The sequence below is a fragment of the Pinus tabuliformis genome, chromosome 3_2 (assembly GCF_031772625.1).
Source record: "Pinus tabuliformis cultivar Carrire ecotype Pingquan chromosome 3_2, CPIR1, whole genome shotgun sequence".
Classification (NCBI taxonomy): Eukaryota; Viridiplantae; Streptophyta; class Pinopsida; order Pinales; family Pinaceae; genus Pinus; species Pinus tabuliformis.
In genome coordinates, this window is record NC_142302.1 from 75,481,256 (window position 1) to 75,499,619 (window position 18,364).

General features: G+C 35.9%; 1 pseudogene; it reads right to left on the reverse strand.

Annotated features, from left to right (window-relative positions):
- Positions 1-10,599: 10,599 nt before the first annotated feature.
- Positions 10,600-13,383, reverse strand: LOC149179917 (cell division cycle 20.2, cofactor of APC complex-like; annotated as a pseudogene).
- Between the last annotated feature and the right edge of the window lie 4,981 nt (positions 13,384-18,364).

Below are 18,364 nucleotides of genomic sequence, written 5' to 3' on the forward strand. Positions count from 1 at the left end.
AATAGGTTTTTTTTTAGTTTTTTTTTTCTATGCAAATAAACTCCATGCCCGATGGAACACTAGGAAATAAGTTGTTTTGGTTGTTACTAGAAAGGTAGTAGTTTGCAGTTCTTGAAACCTCACAGGGAGGCTTTCATCACCAAAAGGATCCAGTGTTAGCCCCTGAGGTAAAGGGATGCTATTTTTAGCAGAAATCTCCCCCTGTTTTAGCTCTGACGGCCACATCTCCTCTTGCTCTACTTTGGCCATAATCTGTGTTAGCCCTGAAGTGCTGATCCAAATGGATCCAAGAGCTCTCTAAGTCTTTAAAAATCATTTAAAAGATCAAAATAATCACAAGAGAAATCCCTCCAAAAGGCAGAAAGACACTATTGGGAAACGAAAAACATAGAGAAAATAGTGAAAAACAAAGCAGCGGAGGCTTGAACAATGAATGCACAACAGCCGTCAGATCTAGCCGATCAATGGTCCAGATTTGATCGGCAAATCGCAATCGGCCAACACAACAGAGCGCTCACCAAACGGCCCGGGGTTATCGTGATATGCGATTGCAATTAATCGCATCGCGATATCGCAATCGGAAAACACAACGAAGTGGGGCCTATAAACACATATATATGCACAATACAGTGAATCGGACCCGATAACATTATGAACCATATATATCTATGTATATATATATATCTCTCTCTCTCTCTCTCTCTCTCTCTCTCTATATATATATATATATATATATATATATACATATATATATATATATATATATATATATATATATATATATATATATATATATATATATATATATATATATATATATATATATATATATATATATATTGAAGTCTTGGAAATGCCTATTTCCTCTGTATTTGCGTATTTCGTTTATTAAACGAAATACAAAGGATGAAGTGTCGATGGGACACTACGGACTCGATAGGGTTTATTAATGCTATTGAACACCATTTCAAGTATGATAAAGCAGTATTTTCACATTTTAATGTATTTTCCATTATAAAGGGGAAATCACAAAACAGGCAGGATTTTAGGAGAGCCAAAGGCAATAAGTGGTTTGGCCCAGTGTCCATCTGATCCCATATAATGGCTGCCACATTTCCAGGCTGAGGAGAGAGAAAACCACCCACATTGGGCGATTAACTCCAGTATGAAAGAGCCCCCCAAAATGGATCACAACCATTGGATCTAGATCTCCCAGGTCAACAGTGGAGATTTGATATAGCTACAAAGGCAGACCCGTAGGAAAATAGACCATATTTAAGGACTTTTGAAGTCTGGAATAAACAGAGTTTTGGCAGAATTTCACAATGTTGCAACATTTCTCTGTGTTAATAGAAAGCAATCGTTTAAAGGATTTCAAAGACCCGAAGCACTCGTCTAGATAGAGGCCGGGAGATAGAGCTTGGGAGATAGATGGCCAGAAGGGGAAAAATCCATAGCATGATGCAGCCCACAATAGAAGCGATCATAGAGCATCGCTGGCACGAGCGAGCCACCTGACAGTGCGACAAATTTACTAGAATTCGGTTACTATGTTGTTAGAAAAAGAGACCTCTGGCTCATGTCTGTCTAATCATGGCATCAAGTAGTTAGAAGCCAGAGGGGATAGATTAAGACACTTCAAGCCTTAGAGAAATCGGGGGGCATTGTAAAAAGCCTATAAATGGATGAAAGTTAGAAGTAATAGGGGTTCAACTTTTGGAGACTATCGAGACTCTGCTCCTCTCAGCGTCTCATCTTCAGTCCAGTAATATAGGCTTCTTTTCTTGTTATATGTTCAATCCCCATCTTTCCCTTTGTTCTAAGCTTGCAATTGAATGGGCCATTCATGTTCTCTTCTGTATCGAATGCCAGATAACTATCATCTTATCTCTACATTGATAAATTATATTTGTAAGCTTCATTTGCTTTCTGTAGCTAGCCATTCATATGTGTTTATGTATGCATCTGCTAGTACAGTCATTATTCTCCATCTATCCATTGAATCTATAATCTATTGAGAATTAGTGGTTGAAAGCCTTGTCTAGCTAAGTGTGTTCATGCATGTTTTGAGTGAAATAGAGTTGAAACAGTCATCTAACTTGATCCAAACCCCAATCCATTCCAATTGTTCAGAGAACGATATTGAAGATTTATATGTTTCCAAGCATCTCCGAGCTACAACCTAGGAGAGCTTCTTGGAGTGCTAACAAGACCTATCATGACCTTGAGAACATTAAGTGATTACCATTAATGATATTATAATGAAGGTTGTGTCGTCGATAGTAAGTAACAGTTAATGTTGTAGCTTATTTGTGTTACGTTTTAAAATGTTTTCTAGTGTATTTTCTTGTTTAAATTATTTATAATGTGGTAGGGATTTATTGGAATCCCAAGTTTGAGCTGCAAATTTTACACAATACAAGTGCCCCAAAGACTTTTTAGGTTGTCGAATCCATATATGCAGTCAAAAACCTATTTTAAACAACAAAAGTTAATATTTGACCAAAAAAATCATAGGATTGTAGCCAAAATTCCAAAATTTAGCATGTTCAGACAATACTTGTAGGCCTTACAATAGCTACACGTGTACCTTCCATAAGATCAATTCACATACTTCTACTGATTTTTGAGCACTTAAAAATATGTGTAGCAACAAGAATCGTTTTACCAAGGTTGAGCAACTAAATTCCCCTCCCCTTCCTATAGTTGTTTCTCTCAATAATCCTATTGAAGCCAACCCCTCTCTCATCCTCATGGCATATAATGAACCTCTATTGCACCTCTTTTTACCCATAATTTTCAGATCAAGCATGAATTGGCTCCTCTTTTCCTTGACATCGGTAGTCAAAATAATGTTGTGGCCCAGGACTTGGTTCAACACTTTAACCTTCTAGACACTCCACACCTAGCCATGTATTAGCTTCGTTGGTTGAAAAAGGAAAGCACTCATCTTATTGTCTCCCAACATTGTGCAATGACCTTTAATATTGGCCCTTTTCGAGATACTGTAGTGTCTGATGTTTCTCCTCTTGCTAATGTCAATCTATTACTAAGAATTCCATATCAATCAAATAGGCATGATATTTTTCATACTAAATATCACCAATATCACTTGTAGCATGAGGGTTGCACCTATGTAATTACATCATCCTCTTCACTTAAACCAACACAACCTCCTACTAAAAAAGCTCCCATTAATAACGTTATTTTGAAACAATGTGTCTCTTTGCATTTAATTCACCCTGTCAAACGTCTATATAACCTCACTAATCTAGTACCCCCTGATATGGTTAACCTGCTTCAACAATTCATAGATTTATTCATACAACCCATGGGGCTACCCCCAACATGCTCTATTGAACATACAATCAATCTTATTCCTCGTGCTTCTTTTCTGAATTTCCCATCGTATCAACTCCCTCCTTGAGAGGCAGCATAGACAATATCTAAATAATGTTTTCTTGTTTCCATGCAAAACTATTTGTAATCAAGTTAATAAGCAGGTTCCCTGATTATAAAAGGCTACCTCTCCCTAATAATAGAATGGTGGTATTCCTTTTAGGATATCATTGTTTGTCTTTGTGTTGTTTCATTGTGTCATGTATGATTAATAATTTTTAGATCTAGATGTAGATCAATTGGTATTAGAGAAAAGGATCTCAGCGTTTTGTTTCTCATTATCAGGGATTATACAGGAACCATCCGTTTATTCAAATAATATTTTTTTCATAGACTTGTAGCTCAACAATTCAACACCCTTCTGAGTGCACCTTTCTCTAGGCAATTAGAGCCATCTCATCACTAAGATATACATTTTTTTCATTTTGGTGGATGAAAAATGGTGTCACATAAGAAACCACATTAGAGGACCCAACTGAGGACTTGCCAATCAAAGATTTAACCATGTCTCTCCATGAGCTAATCAATTTGCAACAAAAAATTGCCCTGCAAGATACATGCGGCTAGGTACATGCTTTAGATTTCCTAAATATTTAGGCCAAATGAATGGAGACGCTATCAATTCTTGGGTCCGTAGTCTCTTAATCTATTTTTCAAAACATGTCCTGATATGGATGAGGACATGAAGCTTCAAATCACTAGCCAACAGTTTGAAGAAATGACACAAGCATGGTGAGGTACCCACTTGGAGAATATATCCTTGGTCATTGAGCTTGGAGAGCTAGAAATGACAGAATTTTGTGATAAACTAAGATAAGACTTCTATATGTTAAGAATTTGCTGTAGAGATAATAATTAAACAAAAAACAAGCATAAACATTATACATAATGTGCAATTTACAAAAAATTTTCCCTTGGAAAACCCAATCCAATGAAATTTCTAACAATTCCCCCATTAAACTTGACATTAAGATAACACTTCTATATGTTAAGAATTTACTGTAGAGATAATAATTAATTTACCAAATTTAAAGAGAATAAAACTTCAAACCAAAAACAAGCATAAACATTATACATAATGCACAATTGACACAATTTTTTCCATGGGAAAACCTAATTCAATGAAATTTCTAACAATTCCTCAATTAAACTTGACATGGGCTCCTTGACTACATCTAACCAAAACTGCTAAGTGAGACAACCCCCCTCACTCTAACCCTTATCCCCGTCGAAATTTTTACCATATTTTTTAACCTGATATATTACCTATATTACCTACTACATAGGTCTAACCAATTACCTAGCATGCCTTACCAAGACTTACAACATTATGCTCATTTACATGCAATAATAGACTTTATTATAGTAAAAAAAATTCATTCCTTGTTTCTATTATTTTCCATTCTCTAGCTAAATCTGAGTGCTCTTGATCCAATTTAATCCCTCTACAAAGAGTTCTACCCATTCGGTCTCCATTGAATTACCCAACATTCCAAAGGCCAACATAGCTTCCTCTAAAGGCTACTATGATATTCATGTCTTGCACGACCACTAACTCATCCATGGGATGACCACCAGCTTGTCCATCAATGCCAATAATTCCCTCTACTAGTTTCAATTAATCAAGCCATAGCCCATAATCAAGTTTTCATGGTTTCCCTCATTGAGGTTTGAACATTCAATACATGTGGTTATATTAGCCACGTCTATTTATTGCCCGACTTGTGCTCCACCATGAAACATTATCCCATCCCTCCAGTCACACATGATCCAGTTCATGAATATTACCTTACCCAGTGGCACAATTTATTTTGCGTAGTAATTATCGGTCATACCTAATACAACAACCACTGCATATTTGCTTGCGACAAATTGACTTTACCCAGTGGCACAATTTATTTTGGGTAGTAATTCTCGGTCATACCTAATCCAATAGCCACTGCAGATTTGCTCTTGACAAATGCTCATGTGTTCCATATGATGTTATTCAACATGTGCACCCAATATAACATGCTCCCTTTCACCATGCAATGAAAAGCATGTTTGTTGCATCTCTGACCTGACATCAATTTCTCTCTTGCAGATATGAACATTGATTTCCACCATCTGTCTCTCGACAACTTCTAGGTGGAACGATCAACAAAATTTCTTATCCTGTATTGAGCTTCAAGGGCAACATTCTAAATCTCATTTATTTGGACAAAGGCATGGTGATCTACTCTGCTTGCCCCTCCAGACCTATTTCTTCATTACAAAACTCTCGTTGTTGTTCATTTTTTCTGTTTTCAGCAGCTCCATCCAACTTATGCGTCTTTGAAATCAACCAAAAAAAAACATTTGAAACTCTAGATTAGTGGTAGAATCTAGATTTTGCACCTTCTTGGTCTTGGAAACTCTACATTGCATCCTTCTCTTGGATCGACAACATTATGTCATCACTTTCGTCGACCATCTAATCATGGCCATAGACTGGACCCCATTTTGGTTCACCATGAATACTCCTGCAGACACCTTTCAAAGCGAACACCACAACATTGTTGCAGGAAATAGTCATGAAGATGTGGTCCTGAGTGGAGAAGACTATTGTGGGAGTGCTCTCACACCTTGAAACCTGGATGAATCATCAAAAACTTGCTACGGCTACCACCTCGGCCACTTCGAGCTTCATATTGTCTACCGAATCTTACATTTCTTCACAGGTTAACGAGCCCACTTTCTGGCCATCCGTTTGCACTCCTAACAGAATCACCTAAGGTTTTCCCTTGACGTAGAGCAACCTATAGCCTCGTGTCAAATAAAAGTTACCTCTACAGTGTCAACCTCACAACGTATTCATACAGGATTACTCCCATTGTTCACGCTACCTTTTCTCGACAATAGGATACACTTTTCAATTCTTCTAACCATTATTTTCCAGATCTAGATCTAGATATGCATTAGTACATCAGATTAGATTTTCTTCATTTACGCGGCCAATAAAGTAATTGGCAATAAAAGTGTCCTTCTAAAGCCAACGTTAGGCTCTGATATTAACTGTTAAGAATTTACTTCAGAGATAATAATTTATTTACTGAAATTTACTTAGAAGAAAAATTAAAACCAATAACAAGAATTGATATTAAACTTAATGCACAATTTGCACAACATTTTCTCATTGGAAAATACAATGAAATTTAATTAGCTTTTTCCAAAACCTGGCCAACCCAGCCAGGTGAGCATTCCCTTCTCACTTCCCTGGTCTACATTACAATGAAGTTTTCCCAGCCTTTTATAGGCTCCATTACATTCAATACCATGAGTATAAAACCATGGGTACACAATACCACATGCCCCAAAACCACTCTTATTTGACTCAATCAATTTCGACTCTTTTCCCTAGTCAAGTTTACCTAACATTATCCCCCAAAATCCACCAACTACCAAATCAATCAATGCAAGCCTACATCTATCATCTAGGTCTTCTGCAAGTTGCATATTCAACTACATATCTCTAATATAAAAGGGTAAAATTTAATTAATGCACTACTACATGTAGGGGGGTTTTAAGACAATATTTGAGTCAATTGTCTTAACTTAAGACAAAAAGAAACTTGCGTATTGTCTTAAATATTGTCTTTAAGCAAGTGTCTCAAAATTTGATGTCTCAAAATTATTGTCTTAAAAATTTGTCTCTATAAAGACAAGAATTATTGTCTATTAAGAGGCAATTTCATTTGTCTCTCTAGAGACCATTTCATTTGTCTTTGGAGAGACACATTCATTTTTGTCTCTTTAGAGACAATTACATTTTTGTCTTTTCAGATTAAAAGCATATTGTCTCTATAGAGACTACATGTCCATAATTCAAGCTAATGTCTCTCTAGAGACAATATAAAAAATATTTAAAAATAAATAAATAAAATCATTTTAAATGTTCTTTTAAGGTGGTTTCAACATTCAGAGCTCCCAAATAGTGATTTAAATTACCTTAAATCTTTGTTGTTTATGGATACCAGCATAATAAAAAATAAATAAATCCATTATTTTTAAAGCTAACAACAAAGTCATTTTAAATCTAAATGAAAAAAAAATTCTAGAAAGCAACATTGAAAATAATAAGGCAACACACTTATATTTTCTGAAAATACATTCATGTCATTTGAACATGTAGGATCCTCAGTTGGAACTTCATTTTAAGACATATTATGAGGCAAAAGAAAAATGTTCTAGATTTCTCCATCCTACAAGAGGGTTTACTCTCTAACATATAAATTCAAAGCTTCAATCACATTAAATGGTGGAAATTAAATTCATATCCAGTTGTTAAACCACAATTTCAAGACCCTTGTATAATTGGAATTGGCTTCCTTGATAACAAAGAATTGTAATAATGTATATGCATTTGAATCTACAATTGATTGGAAATTATGTCTTCATCAAAGGTTTTAAAAAATATGGAAAATTAACATAGGTCCTCGCAACATGACATAGGTCAATTCTCAATCTATTGGCGACCTACAAACTTATCTTCTCCACTACTCACTTTCACAATTCAAGTTGGCTCCATCTCTTGTTTGCAGCCCGAGAATTGCTGCAGTAGGTATCCAAATTGGTGGTGCTAGTTCCTGAGGAAGCTTCATATCCAATTAATCTAATTCAGGCAATGAACTATTATGATTGACTTCATAGCAAGCTGAAGCTGCAGAGAACTCTCTATCACTAGTTTCTAGGCAGTTAATCATTTCCTAAAGGCACACCAAACTACCCATCCTTCTTCCTGTTAAGAATAAAATAATAAATTCCTGTAAGACAAGTTTTATACCATTGCTCAACCATTTACAAGAGAGCTACTTAATGAAATAAAATAAAATAAATGTAGTGCATACATGAAATAGAAATGTATTCACTCTTAGTTTTTCTTCATTATCACTTGCCTTTCCTTGCCTGATTCCCCGGAGCACCTACAAATGCAATAGTAGAGTCATTTTACTTTCCATATAATAAAAACCCCTACCATCTTTATAATAATTAATAATTGAAATAAAATTAAAATTCTGCAAACTTATTAAACTCTCAATATAAAAATGGCTCAAAAACAAAATCAATCTACTCTTTAATATAAACATAATTTTTAATGATGATACCATCTCTATTTTTGGTTGGTAGCATCGTTTGTTCCCATTGAAAGCCAAAAAATGCCATGAATACTAATGAAAATACAAGGTAAGTTTCAAAACCTGAATCAAGTTCTCATAGGCTATTTCCATTCACACAACCATGGCGAGTAGACTCATTGTCATTGGGATAACATTGCACAACATCGTAATATCATCTCCATTTGATAATGTTCTTTTTAGTGGTACTTGTAATGTTTCTTTATACAATTAGTAATGATCATTTACTCACTATAAATGGTATAAATATGTATGGTTTTAGCTTATTGACTGGGTTTAATTGTTAAGAACATTATTTTTCTCTTATCAAGAAAAGGAAATTAAAAAAATAGAATAAGATAAAACTTTAATATATATATCTATATATATATATATATATATATATATATATATATATCTATATATATATATATATATATATATATATATATGTATATATATATATATGTATATATATATATGTATATATATATGTATGTAATACTTTAACATTTTGGCAGTCAAATCTATGTATCAAAGTGAATCTCTTGTCCCATAAACAAATGAACATTAAGCAGCAAAGTACACAATCATAATCTTCAAACCCAATCAAAGCTAAATGAAAAGAGAGCACTCAATACCTAGAGATTTCTTATAGTGACTTACACATTGCTTTACTGTGAGAGAAAAATTAAAATGGCCCTTCTGGGGATCAGAATATCTATCTTTTGATAAAAAAAATCATACCTTCTGGAACAACTTGTGGATACTCAGAAATTTCATGGTTTTCTTCTGGGAAAAGAGAAAAAAGATGAATAAAGAGCAATTATAGAGACAATGGAGAGAAAAACGACTCTCACAATGATTTGGAAGTTGGCCAAAAGACTAGGAGAAAGTTTTGAACAACCTCAATTGCTGGCTATTTCAGTAGGGTGAAAAATAATTTGCAGTCGATTTGTTGCTATCCCTAGTCGAGATTTAAATTTCCAAAAGACATGTTCAACGTACCCATGTATATGGGCTAGGCTATATGTTCTAGTTAGAGCCAAATACAGATCCTATGGAAATAGATATATCCGATAACAGTTGCTTAGCCAACACTGAACAATTTTCAGAACATCACATTCACTCTTCTTACGTGAGAAGTAGTCCTTTACTCAACTAAAAAGAAAAGATGGTCAAATTCTTCAATGCAATCCTTCACTACTATACCTAATACATGAACATATTTTTGGTTGTTTAATATGACCCTCTGTACAAACCTCTAAATGAGCTAAATCAATTCATGAATGGTCAGAGAACTGGAATAAAAACAAAAAACATATATGATAAGAAAGATAGACTTACAATATCTTCAATATAACATAAGTCCATGCCTATTTGAATTGCAAGGAATGTAAAAATTTATTCACACAACCAAATCACTATGTTACAGAGTATATTCGCTACTCTTACATGAGAAGATTACCCTTTCCATGTCAAACTTGTATATGTCTGGAATGGCATCTCCATGTACAAATCACAAACGTCTTGATACACTAAAAATGAATTCATGAATGGCTAGAGAACATGTATAAAGAAGGAAAAGTGGTTATGTTAAACAAGATAGGCTTACAGTATCTTCTTTATTTATAATATTTTGAATGCAAGAAATTATTATTATACCGCAGATAATACCAATGTGCTCATTCCTGAAGCCGAAACTATGCTTAACAAATTTGCTTGAAATACATGTGTAAAGCACCAGCCACATCTTTACTCCTGGTCCTCTTTAAGGTATCTAGAGCTCTAGAGACTTACCAAATACAAAGGAAAAATTGTCATTGTGTCAACACAAAAACAAAGGAAATACTGTCAGCAGAAAAACAAAGACTTTGAACACAAAATCCATTTAGTGATAGACCAATAGAATGAATACCTCTACCAAATGTAGCACTCTAGACATGTGACCTGTAAAGCTCTCTTATCTTAACCATATATGGATATTTCCATAAGGTCAGCTAGTTTTGGCTAAATCCATGTGAGCAGATAATACCCCTGTGCTCATTCTTGAAGGAGGAAAATATGCTTACTGAATATGTGTGAGATACATGTTAAAATCACCAGCCACATCTTTACTCTTGGTCCTCTTTAAGGTATCAGGAGCTCCAAAGACTTGCCAAAACCTAAGAGTCTCATCCCCTGCAGCCAATGCAACAACGTACCCATCTAGACTCTGAAAATACAAAACAAAGGAAAGATTGTTAGCACAAACCCATTTAGCGATAGATCAATAAAATGAATACCTCTGCTAGATGCAGTACTGTAGACGTGTGACTAGTAAGCTCTTCTACCTCAACCATAGATGGATATTTCCACAAGGTCAGCTCGTTCTGGCTAAATCCATGTGAACTCAATAGCTCATGCTCATGCTTATTCCATAATAATGGGAAAACTTGAGAGTGAGCATCAACGGTATTTAGGAAAGATCTTATATGAGTATTCCAAAACTTAATGCAACGGTGAGCACCTCCTCCACCAGATGCCAAAAGATTTCTCTGGAAAGGACACCATGCCAAGGCTTTTACTGCAGCACAATGCTCATCAAGCCGATGAAGATATTGAGTTGCACAATTAGAGGAAGACATGTTCTTGTCCCATACATGAAGTAAATTGCCATTCCCCCCACTTGCATGGTGTTGGCCAGACATAAGACCATCTCAAACCACACACTTCTTGCACATGGCCTCTCTATGTTTGAACAATTGAATCACAGATGCGGACATCATGATTCAATATTAAACCATCAAGGCCACCAATTGTAAGAATATGACCACTCCAAGAAAGCGCACCTACACGAGATTGGTGACCTTTCAAGGCTCTCACCTATGTTCATTGAAAAACATTACCAAGTGAATGAGATTGCATCTAGAAATAGCAGGGAAAATTTTAAGAACCCCCCCTAAATTTATAAGTATAATAAATGGGCGAATCTCCATGGTATATAGGAAAAATGGAAGGCGATTTTATCAATAATATAATATGTATATATAATTTTTTGGCAAATCTCTCACCAGGCATGGCGAATATTTTACTCAATTATAAAATCTTCTAAGATCTTGGGGAGTCTTTCACTAAATAATATAACTTTGTTATGTCCTAGTGAATCTTAGCATAGGCTACATGCTGGTTTAATTCCCCCATTTAAATAGGCTACATTCCACGTGAATACCATGTGCCATTTTGGTGAATACCATGTGCCATTTTGGTGAATACCATGGGTCAATACCATGTGCCATTTTTATTTTTATTAATTCTAATATTAGGGTTAATAATGGTTTTTTGCATGGTATTAATAACAATCTAGTCCATGGTATTTGTCCCATAGTATTTTGGCCATAGGTTTCACCTAAATATAACCCATTTTTTGAGTGATCGTAAATATAAGGTGACTTATGGAGTAAATATAAAAATGTTTTATTTGTTTACCATAACTCTCGTTTATTTATATTTTTACTAATTTACCATACCTCTTTTACAAATATGGTATTTGGCCCATAGGATTCACTTAAATAAAACCTCTTTCTTGAGCCTTCATAAATAGAACAAGGGTTATGAACTAAATATAAAAAGAGGTTTTATTTATTTACGATACATCTAGTTTATTTATATTTTTATTTATTTACCAAGTATAAAAAGACATTTTATTTATTTACCATACCTCCACTATACTTATATTTTTATTTGTTTACACCCTTACATGTATATAAGGTGACTTATGGAGTAAATATAAAAAATGTTTTATTTATTTACCATACCTCTCATTTATTTATATTTTTATTAATTTACCATACCTCTTTTATAAATATGGTATTTGGCCCATAGCATTCACTTAAATAAAACCTATTCTTGAAAATGGGCGAATGGATTCACTTAAATAAAACCTATTCTTGAAAATGGGCAAATGGAAGGTTGTAAGTCCTAATTTCAAGGGCTAAATTTACCTTTTTTACCCTCTCCCTTAAAATAAGGTGGGCTATTTGAGGTGATTTGTAAAAATGTACTATGATACAAAATATTCGCCCACTAAAAATTTAAAACCCCTTAATTTCGCCAAAGGGTGAACATTCGCCCCTAAAATTATCCTTGAGAAATAGATAATGAAACTGAAAATATGAGAAAAAAAAATAGTTTAATCTACCTGTCTATTAGATGTAGAATCCCATAGCTATACAATAAAATTAGTCAAACCAACACCAATATGTCTTCCATCAGGTGCCCATTTAACACTAGTTATTTGACCAACATCATCATCGATTATCAGGAGCTCAGAAGTTGTGCTCTTGGAGGCATCCCATAAATACACCGTATTACTAATGGTTATCGATAAAGCCTTATTGGCACTCCAGTCCAATAGATTCAAGTAATAATCATCCACAAGCTCAAGGGCATCCAAAGTCTGCTCCACAGACTGTAAATAAGGATAGAAAGTTAAAAAAAAATACAAATGTTAAAATCAACAATTGTCAATTTTTAATTATCTACGTAACATCCTAACATCCCACAAGAGGGAGGTCTTGGGGCAAGCAGTGAGGAACTCAGGGCTTGGGCTTGAATTAAGGCAGAGACCAGTGTTCCATGACTGAGGCCACTTGCAAGTCCTAAGTGATTGCAACATAGAAATATCCTAGGGCATCAGCTTTTCTAGAAGCAATATTTATTAAAAGAAAAATTATCTAGCTGACAAAAAGGCAGAACCCCTGTAGAGACAGATACAACAGTGGATCTCAATCATCTTAACTCCAAGAGAAACCCATTCATAGACAAGGAAGGATTTGTAACTTGTCCAATTCTCAATCCCAACCTGGGCCATTTGCTCAAATATCAAAATCTATCCATTACAAACATTAAGAGACAAAAACCCCAAAAGCAAAACATGAAACTAAAATGGAAGTGTAACATTTTAAGTTCAATATAGGAAGATAGAGCCATAAACTGGGGTTGGCTGAAGGATTTATCCAACACTAAACAGATTTCATAACACCACATTCACTCTTCTTACCTAATAAGTAGTCCTTTACTCAACTGAAAAGAGAAAATGGTCAAATTCTTCAATGCAATCCTTCACTACTATACCTAATACATGAACATGATTTTGGTTGTTTAATATGTCACTCTATACAAACCTCTAAATAAACTAAATGAATTCATGAGCGGTCAGAGAACTGGAATAAAAATGGAAAACAGATATGATAAGCAAGATAGACTTGCATTATCTTCAATATAACATAAGTCCATGCCTATTTGAATTGCAAGGAATGTAACAATTTATTCCAACAACAAAATCAGTATGTTACAGAGTATATTCGCTGCTCTTACCTAAGAATATTACCCTTTCCATGTTAGAATTATACATGTCCATAACGACATCTCCATGTACAAATCACAAACCTCTTGATACACTAAAAATCAATTCATGAATGGTCAGAGAACTGGTATAAAGAAGGAAAAACAATTATGTTAAACAAGATAGCCTTACAGTATCTTATTTATTTATAATATTTTGAATGTAAGAAATTATTTTTATACCGCAGATAATACCCATGTGCAGATTCTTGAAGCGGAAAATTTTCTTAACGAATCTTCTTGAAATACATGTTTAAAGTACCAGCCACATCTTTACTCTTGGTCCTCTTTAAGGTATCAAGAGCTTCAAATACTTACTAAATGTTAGATTCGGTCTAGTTATCCCTCCGTCAAAGATCAAATCTCTTTTGCATTTCATGATTAGGTGTCCCATCAGTTTTGATCAGTTGCATTTCGTTAGGCATGCCATAACTCTGATGGAGCGGGTTGTGTCACTCATTCCCCTCGTGCTTGGCACTGCTGGTTCAGGCCTGTTTATTAAAATAAGTCTTCAAACGTCATTTACAATCATGTTTTAAATTTTGAGGTCTTAGGTCTAGGGTTGAGTCAATTTTGCCTTGAAAAGTCTTAAAAGACCAGCAAGCCAGAGGGATGTCTTTGATAGATCATCACTTCAATAATTTTCATCATTCTACAGCTGAATTAGGACTTCTCTTCAAAACTCTGTTTTGAAGATAAGTCGCCATCTCGTTTTTGTAAAAATTCTCAAAATTTTCAGTTCTTCAATTGTTCAAGTGTAGCCTTGGTCTCCTTTGCCAAAGCATATCATAGCTATCCTTGCAAAAAATTATCAGAGAAAATCATTATTTCAACCAATTTTAAAAGGGGAAACCAAAAAGGATAGAGCCTATTAATTTTGAAAAAGTGTCAACAACCAAACATAAGAAAATGGGTTTTGGGTTAAGCAAAAATTAACAAGGAGTCTATATGAAGATATTTCTCCTCATTTGCAACCCATTCCACATTCCAAGAGTAAAGAGCATTGTTCTCAGGCGATTTTGTGAGTTTGTGAGCAAATTGGGCTGTTTCCAGGGTGCGCGGCGCATCAGGTTGGGCGCGCGGCGAATCATTGGCGCGCGGTGCATCAGGCGACAAATTCCAGTGCTATCTTACACGCGCGCGACGCATTAGGAGCACGCGGCGCGTTGGGTGAGGCACGCTTCGCATTGAAGTTTATGCCCAGACTTTGTCCAAAACACACTCAAACACCTCTTCTCATGCATCAAATCACAGGTACGCTTTTATCCACGGCTCATTCTTGGTTTTGAAAGGTTTATGTAAAGAAATTATGCTATATTTGCCATGAAAAAACCAAGTGTAAAAACCCTCCTTGTCCATTAATTTGTTGTAAGGATTTAAATGCCAAGATTGTTGTACGGTTTTCAAAAATAAATGTTGCCAAGGTTTTCCTATTTCCTTTGTTTCCCATCCCCTTTATTCACCAATATTTTCCCCAATAATTCCTTATAGAACCCTACACTATCCTCCCTCAAATCCTAACCCCTCCCTTCTACTACAAACATATATTCCCTACCTCATCCCAAACCCTAAAACTTCAAGATTTCCATGCCCCTTCCCTTCCGTAAATTCCTTGTTTTATTTCCATTTTCCCCATTTCCCTAATGTTTTCCCTTTCTTAACAATTCCCTTGTATATTTGTGTCCCCTTGGTCATAGAATTTTGAGAAAAACAAAAAGTCTACAGTCAATTTTGCACACAGTTGTATATCAGCATATATATATTCTAGCTACCTTGTTTTTAAAGAACATGTCAGAGACCGAGTTAGTATATGAGCAGGATTATGATAATGACTCTACATCGGAGGTAAATGTACCTAATGTGCCACGGAGGTATCACAAAGGTGGCAAAAGTGGAGAGCATGTTAGGGAGGAGCCTACCTCTTTGGCTCAATTGCAAGCATGTCCACTTGCAATGGACTGTTTTCGGTATCAATCATGTTTTGAATACTGTGAGCGGATCTCACAAATCTAGCATCATTGGGAACTAGTCCATTTATTTGTTCTACATTTGCAGGATGGTCATGTAAACCTTGCCGGAGTGAATTTCACCTTGTCACCCGAGACTATTGCTCAAGCCACTGGGATACCAAATGTAGGGGATGAATGGAGTAAACGCCAGCAGTTAGACAGATTCTACTATGAGCCATATATCAAGCGCAGGTATATAAGACATTTGACTGTAGTTTTTCCTTTCAAATTCCTAAAGCATGAGTATGCACCATTGATGAAACTCATCATCCGATATTTCAGTTGCGACGGCAGATTCTCACGACTCTATGCGTACCATGTTCGTTTGTTGATGCATTTCACAAGGGTACGTATGATGAACATTCCGTTTTTCATGTGTCGCAACATAGAAAGGATGGTGCCTTTAGTACAAAGGAAGAGCCCAGCACATCAACATAAGAGCATCTATCATTATGCATTGATTAAAATCATAGTGATGCATCAGTTGGCGCAGCAGGGCATTACTTGGGAAGATTTCATCTCTCGTGATTACTTTGGAACATTACAGCCACCTCCTGAGATAGTTCATGATGAGGGAGGACCTTCACACAAGCCAGACATTCCCGAGATTGAGCATATAAGTGCTCCTCCATATGTGACATACCAGCGAGGCTACAGGGCCTTATTTGCATCTACATGAAGAGCACTATCTCCACCCAGGGTGGAAGGGGTTTCGTTGACTTCATCAGCATAGCGAGTGTTATCTCCACCTCGTGTGGAAGGGGCCTCGCTTTCGACAGCAGCACCGCAGGTACAGGATAAGGGCAAGAAGCCCAAGCATGAGGAGAGGCCTTCAGGTGAGCCATCATGTTTTGTTACTATTCATGATGATGAGACAGCTTCAAAATCAGAGAAGACCCAATATATCAGGTACCTAGAGCAGCGGAATAAATAGCTTGAGGACCAGCACGTGATCATAGAGCTACAGAGCATCCGTGAGAATCGCCAAACTGCCCAACATAGAGAAATTGAGTTCACCTCTCTAGAGCAACAGGTAAATGAGGATCGAGAGGCTAATCTCGAGAGGGTCAACATCTACTTGGAGGAAAAGCTAAAAAAGGCCAATAGAGACAATGCATTATTGAAACACATGGCTATGCATTACAAGGTCCGGAACCTAGTTTGCAAGGCGCGAATTAGGAGTCTTAAGGCAAAATTGAAGAAAGCGGTCAAGAAACAAAAAAGACAAAAGGAGCTTGATCGTCTTCGGATTTTGGCCGAAGCCTCTTTGGCTGAGCATAGTACTTGATTGGGGACCCCTAGCCCAAATTTCAAGGAATTTGGAAGAAAGTTTGTCAATTTTGAATTTTTGGCTTTAAAAAACAGGTTTTTTGGCTCAACGCGTAGCGCGCGACCCATAAGATTGAGAGGTCCAAATCACAAATGGTTTGCATTTTTGGATTTTTCATGATGAAATATACCTGCTTAGCTATTGCCAAGGCATTTCATCAAGGTTTGGGTCCCCAAAAGGTCAAAAAACATGCAAAAAATGACCTCACTGCCCCTTTTTTGACACACAGGAAGCAGCCTTGGGAGAATGCACTTTTAGAGGAGCAAATGGACATCAAATTGGAAAATTCCAGTTGGGTTGGAAAGTAGACATCTAGGGCTTTCCAACAAGACAATCTAAGCTCAATTTTGATGCAGGGAAGTGCCCCAAATGCAGGTGGAAAGGCGTGCAGCTCATAGGGCTCAGGTGCGCGGTGCATCAGGGTTTTTTTTGGCACAATTTTCATCTTCAGCTCAGGAAACGTAGCCAGTTTGACCAGTTTTGACTTGTGATGGGATTTTTCACCCTTCTTGATGTAATTAATGGAACTTTATGTTGACTTGACACTTATTTACCTATTCTAGATGATTCATTCATAAAATAGCAAACATTTAATGAATGAATTGGTTTCCTAGCTTATAGAGGCAAGTTGTTTTGACTGCCTAGATTGTAGTGCTTTATTTAGAATTGGTTGAAACAGCTCCTAGGATGATGAGCTCAACCCCTAGAGGAAAGGGAATGTGTTAGCTTGCCCATATTATGTATTTTCTTAGTCATTTTCAGGGTTGGACTCTTGGGAATAGCTTGATACACTATTGTACATATTTTATCTGCATTTTTGGCAAAGGATAGACCAGGGTTTTGCAGCACTATTTGGGATTCATTTGGCCTTATGTGTTGATGGTGTGTTTCTCTCAGTACTGGTAAGTTGTGTATGTGTACCACTTTCCCTATTTAATCTTCTGCAATTAAACAAATGAAGTGTTAAGGCAGAATCCATAAATTTGCTATGCTCTGCCTTTAAATTTGTTTAATTTTCCATGTTTTCTTCAGTTTAAGGAGAATCCTTGAGACTACCTTGCTCTCCTTAGCTCCTCACCTGTCAGGTCTATTCATTCAATCACTTTAAA